This window comes from Haematobia irritans, chromosome 1, assembly GCF_050003625.1.
Source record: "Haematobia irritans isolate KBUSLIRL chromosome 1, ASM5000362v1, whole genome shotgun sequence".
Classification (NCBI taxonomy): domain Eukaryota; kingdom Metazoa; phylum Arthropoda; class Insecta; order Diptera; family Muscidae; genus Haematobia; species Haematobia irritans.
Window position 1 is genome coordinate 127,922,347 of NC_134397.1, and position 6,629 is coordinate 127,928,975.

Here is a 6,629-nt window from a genome sequence, read left to right on the forward strand (position 1 = left end):
TCAATTTTTTGAGGGTGGTCACGGATTAAAGTCCTTTTCGCTCTAGGACGCATATTTAAGGAGATATGGGAAAAAGAAATTTTTCATATAAAAATTTCAATTTTTTAGGTTTTGGGTGGATTTTTCAATTTTTTGGGGGTGGTCACGAATTAAAGTCCTTTTTGCTCTAGGACGCATATTTAAGGAGATATGGGCAAAAGAAGTTTTTCATATAAAAATTTAATTTTTTTTAGGTTTTGGGTGGATTTTTCAATTTTTTGAGGGTGGTCACGAATTAAAGTCCTTTTCGCTCTAGGACGCATATTTAAGGAGATATGGGCAAAAGAAGTTTTTCATATAAAAATTTTAATTTTTTTTTAATTTTGGGTGAATTTTTCAATTTTTTGAGGGTGGTCACGAATTAAAGTCCTTTTCGCTCTAGGACGCATATTTAAGGAGATATGGGCAAAAGAAGTTTTTCATATAAAAATTTAATTTTTTTTAGGTTTTGTGTGGATTTTTCAATTTTTTGGGGGTGGTCACGAATTAAAGTCCTTTTCGCTCTAGGACGCACATTTAAGGAGATATGGGCAAAAGAAGTTTTTCATATAAAAATTTCAATTTTTTTTAGGTTTTCGGTGGATTTTTCAATTTTTTGAGGGTGGTCACGGATTAAAGTCCTTTTCGCTCTAGGACGCATATTTAAGGAGATATGGGCAAAAGAAGTTTTTCATATAAAAATTTTAATTTTTTTAGGTTTTGGGTGGATTTTTCAATTTTTTGAGGGTGTTCACGAATTAAAGTCCTTTTCGCTCTAGGACGCATATTTAAGGAGATATGGGCAAAAGAAGTTTTTCATATAAAAATTTTAATTTTTTTAGGTTTTGGGTGGATTTTTCAATTTTTTGAGGGTGGTCACGGATTAAAGTCCTTTTCGCTCTAGGACGCATATTTAAGGAGATATGGGCAAAAGAAGTTTTTCATATAAAAATTTTAATTTTTTTAGGTTTTGGGTGGATTTTTCAATTTTTTGAGGCTGGTCACGAATTAAAGTCCTTTTCGCTCTAGGACGCATATTTAAGGAGAAATGGGCAAAAGAAGTTTTTCATATAAAAATTTTAATTTTTTTTAGGTTTTGGGTGAATTTTTCAATTTTTTGAGGGTGGTCACGAATTAAAGTCCTTTTCGCTCTAGGACGCATATTTAAGGAGATATGGGCAAAAGAAGTTTTTCATATAAAAATTTAATTTTTTTTAGGTTTTGGGTGAATTTTTCAATTTTTTGGGGGTGGTCACGAATTAAAGTCCTTTTCGCTCTAGGACGCACATTTAAGGAGATATGGGCAAAAGAAGTTTTTCATATAAAAATTTCAATTTTTTTTAAGTTTTCGGTGGATTTTTCAATTTTTTGAGGGTGGTCACGAATTAAAGTCCTTTTCGCTCTAGGACGCATATTTAAGGAGATATGGGCAAAAGAAGTTTTTCATATAAAAATTTCAATTTTTTTAGGTTTTGGGTGGATTTTTAAATTTTTTGGGGGTGGTCACGAATTAAAGTCCTTTTCGCTCTAGGACGCATATTTAAGGAGATATGGACAAAAGAAGTTTTTCATATAAAAATTTAATTTTTTTTAGGTTTTGGGTGGATTTTTCAATTTTTTGAGGGTGGTCACAAATTAAAGTCCTTTTCGCTCTAGGACGCATATTTAAGGAGATATGGGAAAAAGAAGTTTTTCATATAAAAATTTCAATTTTTTTAGGTTTTGGGTGGATTTTTCAATTTTTTGGGGGTGGTCACGAATTAAAGTCCTTTTTGCTCTAGGACGCATATTTAAGGAGATATGGGCAAAAAAAGTTTTTCATATAAAAATTTCAATTTTTTTAGGTTTTGGGTGGATTTTTCAATTTTTTGAGGGTGGTCCCGAATTAAAGTCCTTTTCGCTCTAGGACGCATATTTAAGGAGATATGGGCAAAAGAAGTTTTTCATATAAAAATTTAATTTTTTTTAGGTTTTGGGTGGATTTTTCAATTTTTTGAGGGTGGTCACGAATTAAAGTCCTTTTCGCTCTAGGACGAATATTTAAGGAGATATGGGCAAAAGAAGTTTTTCATATAAAAATTTTAATTTTTTTAGGTTTTGGGTGGATTTTTCAATTTTTTGAGGGTGGTCACGGATTAAAGTCCTTTTCGCTCTAGGACGCATATTTAAGGAGATATGGGCAAAAGAAGTTTTTCATATAAAAATTTTAATTTTTTTAGGTTTTGGGTGGATTTTTCAATTTTTTGAGGCTGGTCACGAATTAAAGTCCTTTTCGCTCTAGGACGCATATTTAAGGAGATATGGGCAAAAGAAGTTTTTCATATAAAAATTTTAATTTTTTTTAGGTTTTGGGTGAATTTTTCAATTTTTTGAGGGTGGTCACGAATTAAAGTCCTTTTCGCTCTAGGACGCATATTTAAGGAGATATGGGCAAAAGAAGTTTTTCATATAAAAATTTCAATTTTTTTAGGTTTTGGGTGGATTTTTCAATTTTTTGAGGGTGGTCACAAATTAAAGTCCTTTACGCTCTAGGACGCATATTTAAGGAGATATGGGCAAAAGAAGTTTTTCATATAAAAATTTAATTTTTTTTAGGTTTTGGGTGGATTTTTCAATTTTTTGGGGGTGGTCACGAATTAAAGTCCTTTTCGCTCTAGGACGCATATTTAAGGAGATATGGGCAAAAGAAGTTTTTCATATAAAAATTTCAATTTTTTAGGTTTTGGGTGGATTTTTCAATTTTTTGGGGGTGGTCACGAATTAAAGTCCTTTTTGCTCTAGGACGCATATTTAAGGAGATATGGGCAAAAGAAGTTTTTCATATAAAAATTTCAATTTTTTTAGGTTTTGGGTGGATTTTTCAATTTTTGGGGGTGGTCACGAATTAAAGTCCTTTTCGCTCTAGGACGCATATTTAAGAAGATATGGGCAAAAGACGTTTTTCATATAAAAATTTCAATTTTTTTAGGTTTTGGGTGGATTTTTCAATTTTTTGAGGGTGGTCACGAATTAAAGTCCTTTTCGCTCTAGGACGCATATTTAAGGAGATATGGGCAAAAGAAGTTTTTCATATAAAAATTTTATTTTTTTTTAGGTTTTGGGTGGATTTTTCAATTTTTTGAGGGTGGTCACGAATTAAAGTCCTTTTCGCTCTAGGACGCATATTTAAGGAGATATGGGCAAAAGAAGTTTTTCATATAAAAATTTTAATTTTTTTAGGTTTTGGGTGGATTTTTCAATTTTTTGAGGGTGGTCACGGATTAAAGTCCTTTTCGCTCTAGGACGCATATTTAAGGAGATATTGGCAAAAGAAGTTTTTCATATAAAAATTTTATATGAAATTAAACTCCTTTTCGCTCTAGGACGCATATTTAAGGAGATATGGGCAAAAGAAGTTTTTCATATAAAAATTTTAATTTTTTTAGGTTTTGGGTGAATTTTTCAATTTTTTGAGGGTGGTCACGAATTAAAGTGCTTTTCGCTCTAGGACGCATATTTAAGGAGATATGGGCAAAAGAAGTTTTTCATATAAAAATTTAATTTTTTTTAGGTTTTGGGTGGATTTTTCAATTTTTTGGGGGTGGTCACGAATTAAAGTCCTTTTCGCTCTAGGACGCACATTTAAGGAGATATGGGCAAAAGAAGTTTTTCATATAAAAATTTCAATTTTTTTTAGGTTTTCGGTGGATTTTTAAATTTTTTGAGGGTGGTCACGGATTAAAGTCCTTTTCGCTCTAGGACGCATATTTAAGGAGATATGGGCAAAAGAAGTTTTTCATATAAAAATTTTAATTTTTTTAGGTTTTGGGTGGATTTTTCAATTTTTTGAGGGTGGTCACGGATTAAAGTCCTTTTCGCTCTAGGACGCATATTTAAGGAGATATGGGCAAAAGAAGTTTTTCATATAAAAATTTTAATTTTTTTAGGTTTTGGGTGGATTTTTCAATTTTTTGAGGCTGGTCACGAATTAAAGTCCTTTTCGCTCTAGGACGCATATTTAAGGAGATATGGGCAAAAGAAGTTTTTCATATAAAAATTTTAATTTTTTTTAGGTTTTGGGTGAATTTTTCAATTTTTTGAGGGTGGTCACGAATTAAAGTCCTTTTCGCTCTAGGACGCATATTTAAGGAGATATGGGCAAAAGAAGTTTTTCATATAAAAATTTAATTTTTTTTAGGTTTTGGGTGAATTTTTCAATTTTTTGGGGGTGGTCACGAATTAAAGTCCTTTTCGCTCTAGGACGCACATTTAAGGAGATATGGGCAAAAGAAGTTTTTCATATAAAAATTTCAATTTTTTTTAGGTTTTCGGTGGATTTGTCAATTTTTTGAGGGTGGTCACGAATTAAAGTCCTTTTCGCTCTAGGACGCATATTTAAGGAGATATGGGCAAAAGAAGTTTTTCATATAAAAATTTCAATTTTTTTAGGTTTTGGGTGGATTTTTAAATTTTTTGGGGTTGGTCACGAATTAAAGTCCTTTTCGCTCTAGGACGCATATTTAAGGAGATATGGGCAAAAGAAGTTTTTCATATAAAAATTTAAATTTTTTTAGGTTTTGGGTGGATTTTTCAATTTTTTGAGGGTGGTCACAAATTAAAGTCCTTTTCGCTCTAGGACGCATATTTAAGGAGATATGGGAAAAAGAAGTTTTTCATATAAAAATTTCAATTTTTTAGGTTTTGGGTGGATTTTTCAATTTTTTGGGGGTGGTCACGAATTAAAGTCCTTTTTGCTCTAGGACGCATATTTAAGGAGATATGGGCAAAAGAAGTTTTTCATATAAAAATTTCAATTTTTTTAGGTTTTGGGTGGATTTTTCAATTTTTTGAGGGTGGTCACGAATTAAAGTCCTTTTCGCTCTAGGACGCATATTTAAGGAGATATGGGCAAAAGAAGTTTTTCATATAAAAATTTAATTTTTTTTTAGGTTTTGGGTGGATTTTTCAATTTTTTGAGGGTGGTCACGAATTAAAGTCCTTTTCGCTCTAGGACGAATATTTAAGGAGATATGGGCAAAAGAAGTTTTTCATATAAAAATTTTAATTTTTTTAGGTTTTGGGTGGATTTTTCAATTTTTTGAAGGTGGTCACGGATTAAAATCCTTTTCGCTCTAGGACGCATATTTAAGGAGATATGGGCAAAAGAAGTTTTTCATATAAAAATTTTAATTTTTTTAGGTTTTGGGTGGATTTTTCAATTTTTTGAGGCTGGTCACGAATTAAAGTCCTTTTCGCTCTAGGACGCATATTTAAGGAGATATGGGCAAAATAAGTTTTTCATATAAAAATTTTAATTTTTTTTAGGTTTTGGGTGAATTTTTCAATTTTTTGAGGGTGGTCACGAATTAAAGTCCTTTTCGCTCTAGGACGCATATTTAAGGAGATATGGGCAAAAGAAGTTTTTCATATAAAAATTTCAATTTTTTTAGGTTTTGGGTGGATTTTTCAATTTTTTGAGGGTGGTCACGAATTAAAGTCCTTTACGCTCTAGGACGCATATTTAAGGAGATATGGGCAAAAGAAGTTTTTCATATAAAAATTTAATTTTTTTTAGGTTTTGGGTGGATTTTTCAATTTTTTGGGGGTGGTCACGAATTAAAGTCCTTTTCGCTCTAGGACGCATATTTAAGGAGATATGGGCAAAAGAAGTTTTTCATATAAAAATTTCAATTTTTTAGGTTTTGGGTGGATTTTTCAATTTTTTGGGGGTGGTCACGAATTAAAGTCCTTTTTGCTCTAGGACGCATATTTAAGGAGATATGGGCAAAAGAAGTTTTTCATATAAAAATTTCAATTTTTTTAGGTTTTGGGAGGATTTTTCAATTTTTGGGGGTGGTCACGAATTAAAGTCCTTTTCGCTCTAGGACGCATATTTAAGAAGATATGGGCAAAAGAAGTTTTTCATATAAAAATTTCAATTTTTTTAGGTTTTGGGTGGATTTTTCAATTTTTTGAGGGTGGTCACGAATTAAAGTCCTTTTCGCTCTAGGACGCATATTTAAGGAGATATGGGCAAAAGAAGTTTTTCATATAAAAATTTTATTTTTTTTTAGGTTTTGGGTGGATTTTTCAATTTTTTGAGGGTGGTCACGAATTAAAGTCCTTTTCGCTCTAGGACGCATATTTAAGGAGATATGGGCAAAAGAAGTTTTTCATATAAAAATTTTAATTTTTTTAGGTTTTGGGTGGATTTTTCAATTTTTTGAGGGTGGTCACGGATTAAAGTCCTTTTCGCTCTAGGACGCATATTTAAGGAGATATTGGCAAAAGAAGTTTTTCATATAAAAATTTTAATTTTTTTAGGTTTTGGGTGGATTTTTCAATTTTTTGAGGCTGGTCACGAATTAAACTCCTTTTCGCTCTAGGACGCATATTTAAGGAGATATGGGCAAAAGAAGTTTTTCATATAAAAATTTTAATTTTTTTTAGGTTTTGGGTGAATTTTTCAATTTTTTGAGGGTGGTCGCGAATTAAAGTCCTTTTCGCTCTAGGACGCATATTTAAGGAGATATGGGCAAAAGAAGTTTTTCATATAAAAATTTCAATTTTTTTTTAGGTTTTCGGTGGATTTTTCAATTTTTTGAGGGTGGTCACGGATTAAAGTCCTTTTC